This window comes from Eleutherodactylus coqui, chromosome 6 (genome assembly GCF_035609145.1).
Source record: "Eleutherodactylus coqui strain aEleCoq1 chromosome 6, aEleCoq1.hap1, whole genome shotgun sequence".
In the NCBI taxonomy this organism is placed as follows: Eukaryota; Metazoa; Chordata; class Amphibia; order Anura; family Eleutherodactylidae; genus Eleutherodactylus; species Eleutherodactylus coqui.
The window spans coordinates 108,066,346-108,082,630 of NC_089842.1; the positions used below are offsets into that span (position 1 = coordinate 108,066,346).

General features: G+C 42.2%; 1 protein-coding gene across 6 annotated transcripts in view; it reads right to left on the minus strand.

Moving 5' to 3' along the window:
• Positions 1-16,285, minus strand: part of TP73 (tumor protein p73) — a 154,860-nt gene that overhangs the window by 53,576 nt on the left and 84,999 nt on the right. The gene's annotated exons all lie outside the window — the stretch shown is intronic.

Genomic DNA, 16,285 nt, shown 5'->3' on the forward strand with positions numbered 1-16,285 from the left:
CATCATATTAATAAAAAAGTACAACTTACAGAGGCATTTACCCTTTAACAGCTAAAATTACCCAGAAATTAGGATATTTCATCTTCTATTTATCTGTTTCTAGGATGTCTTTGGTTTCTATAAGGTACTGTGACAGATGCCAGCTGACGACTTCTAGTGGCTGGCATTAGGTTATGTTCATATGTTCATGTTTTGGTTTCTCACTGGAGTTGTCCACTTTTTACATACTATTTTTTTCGCAAAATAGTCCACTAATAGTAAGCAGATCACAGGTTGTCCCACTGTTTAAACCCATAGTCATCAACCTAATCTAGTGGAGCAACCGTGCTGAAATAGTCCAAATACCCTACAGTGCCACCACAGACGAAATGAGGCACTACGTGCTGCATGAGCTTTCAATGTGATGTTTTGCATCCAAAAAAAGATTATTTGTAATCATTTTGTGATGTCCAGCTAATTGGTGAGGTCCCAAATGAGGACCCCTCCCTCCTTATTGTTACCCGAGCATTCACGAATATGGTACTTCACAATAGGATTTCTAATCCGGGTAACCATTTTAAGAAAACAAAGCTAATTACATTCTGGAAGGTTGGGTAGACATGTTTTGCTAGTGGTACAGCACGGAGCTGCACTGCCACTGCATCCAAAAATGACTTGAAAACAATATACAGTTGCATATTGGTACAATTTTGCCATAACAATGTAATGGATAATGGATGCTGAGGACTGAAATTGATATTTTACTAAACTTCTGATGTACAATACGATTTGAACATAGCAGAAGATGTCCCCATTAAAGTTCATGTTCTATGGCGTGCGCATCGGCATTTGTTACTACCACTTTGACAGTGGCTGGAGACTTCTTCCGTGCTTCAGAAACCACTGTCTTCAATTGTCCTGTATTATAAAGCATCATTGAAGCCGATAAGTGTCTGGAATATGTCCTGTGTTGGAATTTCCAACTTACAGAAGTCTACAGCCATCATTCAACTGGAATATCCGTACAAGGATTTGGGGGAAGAACTGTTGTTTTCAATGAGTGGGTCTTTAGGACTAATGCATCTTCTGCAGAGTTCCATAAATTCTGAAAACTGCAAAGGGGTTGGGTGAATTACGCCCCCATTGCAGTTCCTTTATTTTGAGAATCTTTGTTGGTCACTGTGCAAATAGCCTCACCTATGTGGATAACTAAAGGTGATGGCTACTAACATCCATAAAGTAAATGCATCACAGTTTCAAGTGAAGAGTCTACAACGTGTTTATTTTTTAACAGGACACATTCTTTCCCATGACATGGTCATGACAAGAAGAATAGTCACACCAAGGGTTATGATCTCCAGACATCAATGAGATTGAATTACCTACCCAGAATAATGTGTGTTCTTAGCAGTACATTGACAGGCAATGACGACGGATTAGAGGAGAGTGCACTTTGTTTATTGGTGTAAGTGCCTATAGGAATGTAGTCACAAAACTGAAGAGAAAGGGCAAATAAGAGAATGGATTGACTATTGTATGGCCCATCAATCCTAATTCCCTATTACAACAGGAATGTAGCATTTTCTGTAGGATCAGCAGAGCAATATGCAAAATTAAAAAAGTGGAATATTTTTGAGTCATTTAAAAACATCTCAACAAAAAGAGGTAAACTTGTGTAAACGTGAGTGTGCAACTCATGCACCTCGAAAGTGACATGTAACATTCTTATGGCTGTGTCCTATGGTCATCCTTAAATTGTTAGAGGTAGTCAAGATAACACTAGTGGACAATTGCCATTAATTAAACTGTAAGTCATTGAATTGTCCAGGTGCATCTGCATTTGGGCAAGCGGGGTATTTTTAATCACTACTCCCCCATGTAGTCAAACTAAGAAGATCTTCTATTCATGACTCTGAGATAACTGGGTTTCAGCAAACCTTGTGGCACTGTAGTGATGGCCAGCTTTCCAGGTACAGAATATGTCTGAGTAGACAGAAAGGAGGCGACAACCCTTCTGGGCACCACATGGGCTGTTACATGAGGGTTTAGTTATGAAATCTCCAGGTTGGGGGGAGGTACTGTAATAACTCCATAATATCCATCGGCGTGTTCTAAAGATCTCACTACATTGTAAGTAATTTTCAGCTCCAATATATTCACAAGGGTTTTTCTGTTTGCACTTTTTTGGCTACAAATATTTACCTTTCAATATGTAACCAGGTTACTGAATGTAACTTGTACCTTTTAGTTTTTATTGTGTTCATTTAATCTAAGTTTTCATTCTCCTTTTTTTTCTTTGATGTTTAAAAATCTTTTAAGACTCAATAAAAGTTAATGGAAAACAAACAGCATTTTTTGTTACTGGACTGTTGGGAAAAAATGATGACGTTGTGGTGACGCTGATGACATCATGAAACCACAATCTATTTCAACTCCTCAAATAACCTCAATTCTACTAAATATTAATTGCCTTGTAAGCTCTGAACTGCAAATCAGCCTCAGAAAGGGAGATTGAGTGAAAGCTGCAAATGTGGAGGATCCATGTTACAAAACTCATTTCACCTGGTTCACGATGACCTCATATTGCCGTATCAGGCTCATGGTGTAGACCGAATGAGGTTATTTGGATTCTAATGTACATAAGTGTGTATTTATATGTTGCTGAATGGTTGCGGATTTTGTCGCAGATTTCACCACTTCAATTTGAATTCAATTGAAAAGGGGGAGATCTGCTGCAGATCTACACCCTAAGCCTGGGTTCACACGGGGCGGATTCCCGTCGGAAATCTCGCGGTTTGGCCGCAGCAAAAACCACGAGATTTCCGCCGGGAGAACCGCCGCGGTTTAAGCCGCGGCGGCTTTGAAGTGGCCAGCCACTCGCTCTTTCGCTGCGGCCAGCGCTCCCGTAGAGGAGAGCGCGGCCGCAGCGGAATGAAAAAGAGAATGGACATTCTGCTTCTTCTGAAACCGCGGCTGCGGCGGCCGCAGCCGCGGTTTCAGCCGGATTTACCGCAGCGGATTAGCCATCCCGTGTGGACGAGGTTTCTGAGAAACCTCGTCCACATGGCTGGCTAATCCCGAGATTAGCGGCCGCGGGCGGTTTTGCCGCGGGCGGATCTGCTGCGGCAAAACCGCAGCAAATCCGCCCTGTGTGAACCCAGCCTACGGCTGGGTTTACATGAACGAGTCGGATTCCGCATGTGGATTTCCACAGCGGAAGACCAGCAATAATTGCAGAAAGTAATTACGAATGGTCACGGAAGATCGTGGATGCAATGCACAGCGTATGGTCCGTGTGGAAGAAATATCTCTCGCTTCTCTCCAGCCGGCATTCATAGGCATTCCAGCTTTTCTATCTATTGTCCTACGAAGTAGAAAGCTTTTTCGCCACTCATACGCAAAGTTAATTGCATGAGGGCGACCGAACACTCGCATCCATTGACTTCAATGGAGACTGCCCGCATTGAATCTGCGCTAAAATAGAGCACGCTGCGATTTTTCTTCTACTCACAGAATCCGCAATTCCTAGCTGCACGTCTGCGTGAACCGGTGAAAGTTCATACCTTTCAATGCCCGCGTATTACCACTTATCGTCCGAATGGATGTCAATCATGGAATGCACAATTCAAATCTGGCCGTGTGAGCCCAGCCTTAAGCTGTAATTAGTACATTTTGTGTCAATTGCTCAGGATTTTTCTGATCTCTTCTTGCTACGTCACACAGCATCTCATTTTACAATATTTAGGCCTTAGTCAGACGGATGCGCATCCGCAAATCGCGTGACCGATGCCCGAAAATCGCCCGAAAATCTGCTCCTAGCCGCGTTTCATTAGAAACGGGCCGGAGCTGTCCAGCGCATTGCATTCAATGGAGCCGGCAATACAGCCGGCTCCATTGAAAGCAATGCGCTGCGGGCGAGTGTGGGATGAATTGTCGGGAAGGGCTTAAATATATAAGCCCTTCCCTGCAATTCATCCAGAAAAGTGTTAAAATAAAAAAAATATATATACTCACCTGCTCCCGGCAGCCGGAGTTCCGCGCGGCCGGCCTGCAGTGGGTGTGAAGGGGGTGTGAGTCAGACCTGCCCCCTGATTGGCTCAGCGCTGAGCCAATCAGAGGCAGGTCTGACTCACACCCATTCATGAATTCATTGAGCGCATATAGAGAAGAGAACAGGAATCGCAGATCGCAGATAGGTGCGATCTGCGATTTCTGTTCTCTAATTTATCGGACGAGCGCATAAAAAGCGCTCAAGTGTCCGATACCATTGCAAAGCAATGGTTTTTAAAAAATCGCCGGACACATGCGCATGCGCAAATCGCGCGAAAAATCGCCCGTCTGACTAAGGCCTTAAACTGCATTTTCATAAGACTCAACGACCCCATTTAAACAGTTATCCAGTTTACACCACCCATTTCCATATGCTCTGTGGTTATAAAAGTGGCTACCACTGTGTATGACACAGCTGAATGTTTTATTTATCTGGGGGAAAAATGCCAATTTATCTGATATTCACAGACAGATTAAAAATGAACTATGGACATCTTGTAGATGCCCCTAATTGGGGGTCACTTATTGCCACGATTCAGGTAGCCAGCTCAAGGTTGACTCAGCCTCTCATACCTCCGAGGCCGGTAAAATTAATACCCAGCTTGGTGGGGGGTGAAGATGACTGGGGAAGGCAATGGCAAACCACCCCACAAAAACAGTCTGCCAAGAAAACGTCACAATGTGTCATCACCCGAGCAGTCCGTCATGACTCGGTGCTTGCATCAGGGGACTTTACCTTATTACCTGGTTCTAATTCAATTCTAAGATGTAGTACTATGCTCTTCCGGCACAGCTTGTAGATCCCTAATTTGCAGTACGTATCAGTAAGAACTAGGTAACGGTTAGAAACGCTGTATCTTCTAGTCATCCTACCATTGCTCAGATAAATATTTAGTCACTTTTTCCAACTCAGAAGGATAAATGATTTTTGATGACTGAGGTGTGAGATGCTTTAACGTGCTCATCTGCCTGCGACTGGCCCCTTGTGCATACTCATAATGTAATTAACACCATGGCCCTAGGTGACTCCAAAGTTTCATTCCTGAGTGTCACCTGTGTCCAGTAAGGGTGCTGTGGGATCTAGTTGTTATGTATTATTAAAGTACTTTCATAAGTTTATACATGTGCATTTATGTGTGTGTGTGGCAGTGAAGGTTTATACCTCCTAACCTCATGAAGTGCTATAACATCAACTGTCATGCTAAGAATGAAATATACCACCAATGAGTGACATATACAGGGTCCACCATCATATAATAGCTACAAGGTTCAGAATCATTTAACATCTACAACATTAACCTCTGAGTAACATCTACAAGGTCCGCAGCAAATAAGGGAAGACAAGATATCCAAAGCAAAGTGAAATTTATGAATGCAGATGCATGTTACTGTGGATAAACTGCAAATGCAAACTTTTACGAAAATGGAACCATAGACTTATACGGTTGCACACTTTGTGAATCTTTGCATTTACAAGGTCTACGATCCTGTAAGGTCCACCATTCTCTAGCAGATACAAACATAGTAACATAGTATGTACGGTTGAAAAAGGCATATGACCATCCAATTCAGTCTATTAGTCCCCAATGTTGATATAGAGGAAGGCAAAAAACCCCATGAGGTAGAAGCCAATTTTCCTCATTTTAGTGGGAAAAAATTCCTTCTCAATTCCAAATCTGGCAATCAGAATAATCCCTGAATTAACAACACTTTTAAAGTAATCAGTGACTATAACGTGTAATATTATTACACTCAGGAAAGGCGTCCAGGCCCCTCTTGAGCTCTCTTAGTGAGTTCCCCATCACCACATCCTCAGGCAGAGAGTTCCATAGTCTCACTGCTCTTACAGTAAAGAACCCCCTTCTATGTCTGTGTAGAAACCTTCTTTCCTCTAGATATAGAGGATGCCCTCTAGTTACAGTCACAGTCCTGGGTATAAAGAGATGATGGGAGCGATCTCTGTATTGTGCCCTGATATATTTACACTGTAAATTAATAAATGGAATGGGTGGACTACAATACCCAGAGAGGTTTTCAAAATTGGGTTTATTTAGTTTAGAAAAAATTCAGCTGAGAGGCAACCTAATGGCTATGTACAGTGTAAATATGTTGTTGTTAGCCGCTTTGTCGTTCACGCCAAGGGTTGTGAACGACTAAATGACTGACAACAATATATTTACACTGTACATAGCCATTAGGTTGCCTCTCAGCTGAATTTTTTCTAAACTAAATAAACCCAATTTTGAAAACCTTTCTGGGTATTGTAGTCCACCCATTCCATTTATTAATTTAGAATGAATGGACTACAGTGCCCAGAGAAGCACAAAGTGTACCATACCAGGACTTTTCTGATCATGCTGCAGATCTAAGATCCACTTTCAGTTTCACACATATAATGCCAATTTCAAAAAAGTTGGGACGGTGTGAAAAATGTAAAGAAATTTAAAGAAAAAAGTGCAATGATTTGGAACTCTCATATAACCAGATTGTATTCACAATAGAACACAGAACACATATCAGAGGGTGAAAATGAGACTTTTTTCCATTTCATTTAAAAAAAAAAACACTTTAGAAATTAATGGCAGCAACACATGACAGAAAAGTTGGGGCAGGGTTAACAAAAGGCTGGAAAAGTGAGTGTTACTAATGAAAAACAGCTGGAGGGTAAATTTTATACTAAGTCACATGACTGTATTAAAAAAGAGCATGTTAGAGAGGCAGAGTTTCTCAAGAGCAAAGAGGTCTAAAATTGTAGAACAATTTCAGAAAAGTGCTCCTCAACAGAAGACTGCGTAAAATTGTGAAAACCTTGTATATCCCACCATCTGCAATACATAATATCATCAAAAGATTCAGAGAATCTGGGGAAATTCATGTGCACGAGGGACAAGGCTGACAGTCAATAGTGGATGCTTAAAGGGGTTGTCCCGAGAAAGCAAGTGGGGTTCAGCACTTCTGTATGGCCATATTAATGCACTTTGTAATATACATCGTGCATTAAATATGAGCCATACAGAAGTTATTCACTTACCTGCTCCGTTGCTGGCGACCCCGTCTCCATGGTGCCGTCTAATTTCAGCGTCTAATCTCCTGATTAGACGCGCTTGCGCAGAAGGGTCTTCTCCCTTCTCTTGGGTCTCGGCACGAGCGGTGTTCTGGCTCCGCCCCCTTCTACGCGTCATCGCGTAGCTCCGCCCCGTCACGTGTGCCGATTCCAGCCAATCAGGAGGCTGGAATCGGCAATGGACCGCACAGAGCCCACGGTGCACCATGGGAAAAGACCCGCGGTGCATCGTGGGTGAAGATCCAAGCGGCCATCTTGGTAAGGTAAGTAAGAAGTCGCTGCAGAGCGGGTATTCGGGTAAGTACTAAACTTTTTTTTTTTTTAACCCATCCCTTGTGTTTGTCTCGCGCCGAACGGGGGGGCCTATTGAAAAAAAAAAAGCCGTTTCGGCGCGGGACAACCCCTTTAAGATGCGTAAGCATCATGAAAGGCACTATCAATGCTGAACAGTATGTAGAGGTTTTAGAACATCCTATGTTCCCATCCAGGCAACATCTCTTTCAGGGAAGGCCTTGCATATTCCTGTACGACAATGCTAAACCACATACTGCATTCATCACAATAGTATGGCTTCACAGAAGAGGAGTCCAGGGGCTGAACCGGCCGTCTGCAGTCCAAACCTCTCACCAATAGAAAACATTTGGTGCATTATGAACCATAAAATCTGTGAAAAACGACCCAGAACTGTTGAGCTGCTAGAATCCTACATCAGACAAGAGGCGACAACATTCCTCTCCCAAAACTCCAGCAATTGGTCTCTTCACTTCCCAGACATTTACAGACTGTTGTAAAAAGAAGAGGGGATGCTACACAATGGTAGACATGGCCTTGCCCAAAAAAGTTTTCAGATGTGTTTCTGCCAACAATTTTTAAGTGAGTTAAAGGGGTTTTCTGGGGAAAATACTATTGACAACCTATCCTCAGGATAGGTCATCTATAGCTGACTAGCTGGGGGTCCATCGCTTGGGACCCCGACCGATCAGCTGATTGTGCTGCTGACAGCGCCGCAATGACACAAGTGTCGGCACTTGTAACTGCAAACACGGCTCTCATTGAAATCAACGCAAGCTGCTGTAATTTCAGTCACGACTCGCGTTGATTTCAATGAGAGCCGCTCGTGCATTTACAAGCCCCTGCCACTACTAGACTTCTGCTCTGACCCCTGTGTAATTGTGGAGCCATCAGTGGGCACACAATCAGCTGATCAGTCGGGATCCTGAGCGACAGACCCCAGCCAGTCAACTACTGATGACCTATCCTGAGGATAAATCGTCAAATCATCTCCTATGAGGAATGGTTAAAGGATCTGGGAATGTTTAGCTTGCAAAAAAGAAGGCTGAGAGGAGACTTAATAGCCGTCTACAAATATCTGAAGGGCTGTCACAGTGCAGAGGGATCAGCCCTATTCTCATTTGCACAAGGAAAGACTAGAAGCAATGGGATGAAACTGAAAGGGAGGAGACACAGATTAGATATTAGAAAAAACTTTGTGACAGTGAGGGTGATCAATGAGTGGAACAGGTTACCATGGGAGGTGGTGAGTTCCCCTTCAATGGAAGTGTTCAAACAAAGGTTGGACAAATATCTGTTTGGGATGACTTAGTGAATTCTACACTGAGCAGGGGGTCGGACCTGATGATCCTGGAGGTCCCTTCCAACTCTAATAATCTATGATGTTGCAACCCTGAAACAAAACATAAGACAAAAAGATACAATCGCCGTGGCAGAGACATTTGTCATATGTTATTGTTTTTAATCATGTGGAATAGGCCACCTGGGATCTGCTAGTCATTATCCATCAGACTGAGGCTTTTTTTGTTGTATTTATTGTCATGGGGCTTTCACTGTTACCAGGATATTACCTCAAGTATCACACGAGTCGAGTCCTCCAAGCTTTTGAAGTATATAGAGGGAAATACTAACTAGAGTTTTTGAGCTTCCACACCATGGACCCTTAGGACTGCTTAGCCCTATTCAAAAACCAGACTCCCTCCCAGCGTATATACTATGGAGTCCAGCAGCCTATCCCTATTTCCATTAGTTGAAGGTCATTCAAAATCTTATATATAATAGTGGCTTCACACAAGTGATGCACGAATACACTCGCCTCAGCACAACGTATTTGGCTATAAACAAGGTTGATAGGGTTGATTTGTGTTTATCTTTGCATATGTGCTTATCTTTGCAATATTACTGTACTTTTTGTGCATTTAGGCCCAATTCCCACTCGTGCGACACACCCCTTCCATGGATTAATAGGCTATTTAGCCTAATGAGGTCCAGATGTGTTCTTTTCCCCAGTTTTGCGCAATGTTTCACACATCCCGTTGCGTAGTCTTCTGTGGGGGCCTTTGCTGCACAATACACAGATAGAGCAGGACCTATTCCTTTGCAGGCGCATGAAATGCACGTGTATAACACGCTCATGAGAACGAATCCATTGATATCAATGGGTCATATTGTATGCGCATTGCGGGTGTATATTTTACACACAAAAAAATGCACAAATACGGTCGTGTGAAGAAGCCCTAAATGTTTTCATTCCTTGACGAAATTCAAGAGCACGCACTATTGTTCTCTGTTAGCAGCCTTTACATTTTTCTATGCTTTTAAAGGAACACTCTGAGAAAAACCGATATACTGGGTTATGTGTGTCCTGTTAGGCTCCCTCTTTGCTGACTTGTTTAAACCTACTAAAAGTCTTGGAGTCTATAAAGATTTTTTCTTAATTTGAGGAAAGCTACAGTTTTCCATTATCAGAACATACGTCATACTGAGAACATGTAAATATCCTACTATCACCCTCATTTTTTCTTAGCAATCTTAGTTACGATACATTCACATTGCCCTGTGTGGAAAGGTCTTACCTTGTAACCATGATACTATAAGTGTTGCGGTGAGAATATTTTTGGAATGTCCTAAAAAATATCTTACTTGTGATATTCATACATGTCAGTCATTGGCCTACTGGCACCACTAGGGGGAGCTTAGAGTATACAGAATGATATGGCTCCTAGTGAACTCAAAAACAAATTCTTCAGTAAGCTCCCCCTAGTGGTGTCTGCAGGCAGCTAGAATTTTAACATTGAAAGGGGTATTCCAGGACATTTTTAACTTTTGCTATTCATGACTGATAGGTCTTCAATAGATAATCAGTTCCCACCAATCATCTATTAATGACTTGTCCATCATCCATAGCAAAAGTTTAAAATGTCCTGGAATACCCCTTCAACACTAGGTCTATGCAGAGGATACAGAGCTCTGTATCAGAGCTATGACTGCTATAAAGAATTCCCATATTCCAGCTGATGGAACAACTTTTACTGCCATACATATTGCAAACAATTGCCACTTATAGCTGGTAATGGGTTGCATCACCTATTCCTTTATGTTTCTGATGAATGGTACAGGCTATTGATTTGAGGATATTTGTTTTAAGGGTGTATTTACTTTTTTCTTGAGCAAATTCTGCTCAGTCCTTACCAATTCAAGTGCATGTAATTATAGGACCTGTCTCTTTAAGGCGACAAATGATACAATAGTACTTTTAGTAAGCAGTCAGATAATGGATAGTAAGAGCCTGATCATTTTACATCACAGCAGTTAATAAAATCCACTTGGACACGTCTCGAGTATTTAAGTATGTAAAGTCAGGGTGGACAGGGAGGGGCAGGGACCTCCTGGGTATTCGCAGATAGTAAGGCACAAGAGGCAAGGAAAGGTTTCTGACTTTTTATTCAACAAAGCAAAACACTGGAATGGAAGGAGTTTCCTGATTCAGCCACTTAGTGACAGTTTTTACCCTTTTTACAATATTTAAAGAAACAGAATCAATTTTCTCCATCAGGAGAGGGTCAGTGCTTACATTACTGCAACTGGTGATGCCAATGGTCCTCAAGGTGATGGCCTACTCAATTTCCCAAGACAATTCTTCCCAGTCACTTGGTGCTTGGTAGGTGGCCTCCTTCTGTCCCTAGCTTTTGAACATGTTGACCAAAGCTCCAGTTACAGTCTCGACTGATTTGGCCCATGTTGCAGACCCACTTTCTGGTCATAGCCTTCTTCTCAATTCGCTGCTGTACCACTCTTCTTAGGGGAAGGTGCTCGTAGCAAGGGCATACATCTGACAATGGATCTGACACCAACTAATGTTTTTGGGTTACTGCAACTCACTTATCAGCAGGTCTCTTGTCCAACTACCAGCTTGAGGCTGTTATTTCCCGATGTCATAGGAAAAGAGCATAATTACCAAACATATCCCCAAGGCTCCCTTATTGGGAGGGGTGAAATCTAGTCTTTTAATAGTCAATTAAAACTAAATATAAAAATTATGAACTAAATGAGTGTTATTTCTTCTGACTTATTTCTAAGCCACCCCCTCAACCCCTACCGTGTACAAGTTCTGGCCTAATTAAATATTTTGCTAGCTTCTTGCTCAGCAAGTCACCTTCTAAGTGAAGTGCTGATCGGGGAGCGTTTACACGCAACGATAAGCTAGCGATAGAATAGCGAGGGATTTTGTTTCACGTTTACGCTGAACAATTGTTGCTCAAATGCATGAATTTTGAGCGATAATCGTTACGTGTAAATGGGCCTTTACTGAGCAATTTCTCATTATAGGATCAAGAGGGTAATGAATGATAGTTGTAAGTCTTGGACGCAATTTGAAATCTTTCGCCATTTGTCACATCATAGAAATGCAGAAAATTGCTATTTTGCTATCCAAAAAAGGATATGATCCATAAGTCAAAGATACTAGTAAACATCAGGTCACTGTTGTAGGATGGATGTTGTATGCCACCTCTTGCTATCAACACTCATTAACATTAACCTGCAGCCTGGACAAACGTACATGACCTGTCTACCGAGGGATGAAGATGAGCGGCATCCGGTTGTGCCCAAATATTTTTAAACTGGTTGTTTGGAAGATGATGGTAAATGCAGATCCTCAACCTGTGGCTTTCCAGCCGGTGTGAAATACAACTTGTGGCAGGTCATCTGCCATGGCATAGTGAGTGTTGTAGTTTACAGAAGCTGGACAGACACAAGTAGGGGAGTAGTGGTTTATTGACAACTTTACAATGTAGACCATTTAGGACCTTCCCAAGTGGATGTTGAAATGTGGCGGATTTGCTGTGGATTTTCTGCAGTGGAAAAATCTGCTGCAAATCTGCACCAAAATCCAAACTTTTTGGTGCAGATTTTGAAATGGGTTTTGGTGCGGATCAGCAGCAGATTTCACCCTTTCACTTGAATTCAAAATGAAAGGGAGTGACAGCGGCTGCAGATCCACACCAAATGGTACCGATTTTGATGGTGCAGATTTCTTGAGGAAATTTTCAGTTGTGAAAAATCTGCAACAAATCAGCTACATGTGAAGCACCCTAAGGCCGCCTGCAGACGAGCGGGTCGGATCCGGCAGCGAGAATTCTCGCCGCGCGATCCGACCCAAGCGCCTGCAAGGACGAGCGCGTACTCACCCGCGCCTGGCGGCCCCGGCTCTTTCATGTGCCGGCTGCCGCGCAGCCGGCGCATGCGCAGACCGGAGCCGGCGGCCAGGTGAGTGCGTGCCCCGCAGAAAATTAGGACATGCCGCGGCCGTCTGCATAGGAGTGCGTATTTTAATGCACTCCTATGCAAACTTTCAGCGGCGGGATTTCCGCTCGTGTGCAGGCGGCCTAAAGGAAATGTTACCCGAACATTATGATATCGTGTACATTCTTCTAACAATGCTGAACTATGGGGTGCAATTGAATTAGTTAAAATGATGCTCAAAGTGCAAATTAGGGACTGGATTAATCTTGCCATATATATGCATCCTGTAAGCTGCTTTGGTCATGCAAATAGTTAAGAAGGATCACATGAGAGACACCACTGAAAGGGGTCTCACACGGAGGGATTCTAATTGCGGGATCCGCGATTGCTGCTCGCAAGGAGGATCAACGGCAAAGCGCAGGCATTGAAAGGCATGAACTTTCAATATTTCCTTCACATTCACAGATATGAATTGCGTATTCTGCAAGTAGAAGAAAAGTCGCAGCAAACTGTTTTGCCGCAGACAGCCTCCATTGAAGTCAACATTGTGTATGGGCTGCGGTTAGCTGCGTCATCGCTTAGCGACGGTGTGGGAAATTCAAACAATGAAGAACAAGAAACAAACTGTACTGCGCATAACAGCAAGCCGCCCAGTCATCCGCAATACAGAAAAATCAGGTACACAGGGTGACAGGCTGGGCTCACAGCCGGAATCCGCTGCAGGCATCCTGTGTGTGGATTCCAAACCGTTTATGTGAGCCTGGCCTAACTCTCTAGCTCCTTAGAAACAGGAAGACTCCGGTAGGTCGCTCTTGCATCTTTTGCCCCCAATTGGTGTTTAGTGCACACAATTGTTCCTATTAGTTTTTATATCAATTGTGTCCATTAATTTTGGTATAACCTCAAACAGATATCCTGATCTAAAAGGAGGGCATTCCAATAGGAAGAGAAATTTAAATTGCAGTTATGCATTAGAGAGTTGTTAACAGCAGTTCCGCAATTTTAATGTCATTGTTGAAGGTATTCCCTTCAGCTGCACCAGTGATCACAGACCATAGGGAATCACCTAACGAGAGTCTCAGTACATTCTGGAAAACAACTTCAAACTGAAGTTACCCTTTAATATCTCAACATCCTAAATAAGGATTGATATAGGAGATGTACATTTATGTGTCCTGGATCTTAAACTATGAAATCCTTGTGAGTTGTTCCTGCAAGCAGGCATTTGAAGTTTGGGTTGTTCAAACACATTAATTGACATTCTTACTGACCACAAGAATTAATGTTATTAGCTGTGTTAATACATATCTCCTAATTGGAGTCAAAGACAATGACTCCATTCATGTAAAACATACCCAGCAGGCAAACTTTTCTAAACAAATTCCATTTGAAAATCAAAAAGTTACTGTTTGTATTGTTAGGAAATCCTGACAAGTCAAAACACCGTGAGAGGCAAGGATATCACTAGCTTCACGAGTATTAAAATACAGTATGACAGAATGCCAGGATACGGTAGAGCTGCTATACTACAGTTTAGACAAACATCTTCCACGAAGGGAGACGGAAGCATCAAAATAGCAACCTTTGTGTGAATCTGAACATAGAAGTCAATAGAAATGCTGAAAGACTTTCATTGACTCCTGTGTGTAACAGCTGTCATCCAACAGTCAGATAACACTGACCTGTACTAAAATTCCAGCAAACGACCGCTACGCAATTGTTAACCAAGTGACCGTAGCACAATGGTGTGTTGCCTAATCCTGGCCTAATAACCTATAAACTCTGGTTGATTTAGTCAGTGAAAAGTTCCATATTATTATAATTCTCTTCTGACATGGATTCGGGCAACTTATACAAATTAATGATTTCATATTATAACTGAAGGACTCTGAGAAAAAACAATCAAATTCCACTTTTACTGAAAATTGAGAATTTTAATTTGAACGTCTCACAACTGCCCAAGCCTGCAGTATATGGTCCAAGGGAATTTTGAACACTGTAATACCTGCCGGTAATCGTGGCTGAAATCGAGATCATAAAAAGAAAACTATTTTATATCTTTTCCTTTATCATCATTAGGAAGTATGACCGATTGTGACATATTGTTGGGAATCGTGGTATCCCATTGGCCTTCAAATCATTGTATTTGTCCACATGTGAGAGGAGAGGAGTAGAGTACAAATTATTCAATGTTCCAACATCATTGGAATTATGTACTGTGAGTTTAAGGTTCACTGTACGCATTGCATCGTAAGGTCATTCCCTTATGCTTCGAATGTGAAAAGGATTCTGGCACAGGTACAATGGATGTAAAAACATATTGTAAGTTTTGACTATGTCCTGTTGCCAATCCCTCTTCCAGCAACTGTGTTTTTTGTACAGCTGTGAAATTGACTATGGCCATTATTTCATTTATCTGCCTTCACTAGCACATTCTACAAGATGACAGTTTAAAAATGCAAATAAGTGGATTTTCATCATTCTTTCCCTTGGCCCTTCAACTTTTTTAAGGTGAAACCTAAAATTCAGCTTTGTAAGGCTACATGAATTCTGCCAAGGCTGGAAAGTACTAAGTCAAGGGTAATATGAATGTATCTTGTAAGTATTGGTAGTATATACAGGGTTAAAATCCAAAACAGAAGAAAACAATGCAACATAGGGCATTCAGAGCATTAATGATATAGAAAGGATCCTCACCTGTAGGAGTTGGGCTAACATAGACACAACTCTATAGTAGGTTTGTCACAATCATCTAGCTGCTAATGCTGCCAACGTTCGTACATCCTTGCAGATGGGTGCCCACCAAGAATTTCAGATGGTACGATGGAAAACTTCATTAAAAATCTCATAAAATAAACCATTTCAGGACTAGTAGTGCCCCTTCCTCAAGTTCAATAAATACTACATATGGTCTTTACCAACAAAGGGCCACCAAAAACTCTGAAACGTGTCTTGACATGTGCTCATATTTGAAGCCTGGATACCCTTCTCTTTCTGTGGGTATTGATCATCTTCATTACCTACAATACTTTTAGTAAAGTCATAGATTATATATGTAACTATAACAAATAATGTATTCAAGGACTGGAGGTCTCAAAGCAAAGATAAGCATTAGGCCCCTTTTAGATGCTGATTGACACCACTAACCACTTGGGATAGGAGGTCCTGACCTCTCTATCCCCTCCACAGACTTTTCATGTTTTCTAACATTGTAGCACCAGTGAAGACCACATCCGCTTTTTGCAAGTTCTTACCGCCCATTAACATGTGGATAAAACAAACCTGCAACGAGGGGGTCTCATAGCAGTTACATGGCCTGACTCTATGGTATTTACACTCTTATTAATAATCATACCAACAAAAAAGGTCTGATTCCATTACAGAGCATCACCCCCTTAATGTTGCCTACAAAATATTTAATTAGACCAAAACTTGGACTATGTGTAGGGGGGTGGGGGGAAGGGTGGATAAGAAATAACACTCATTAAGTTTAGAACTTTTATATTTTGTTTTAATTGACTATGAAAAGACTAAATTTCATGGCTCCCAGTGGGGGCCCCCAGGGGACACTGATGGGTGGAGGAGTTCGCAGGTTACTGCTAGGTGCAGCATCTGTGGGAAGTACATGAAACAGCTGTGTGACAGGCATATAAGAGA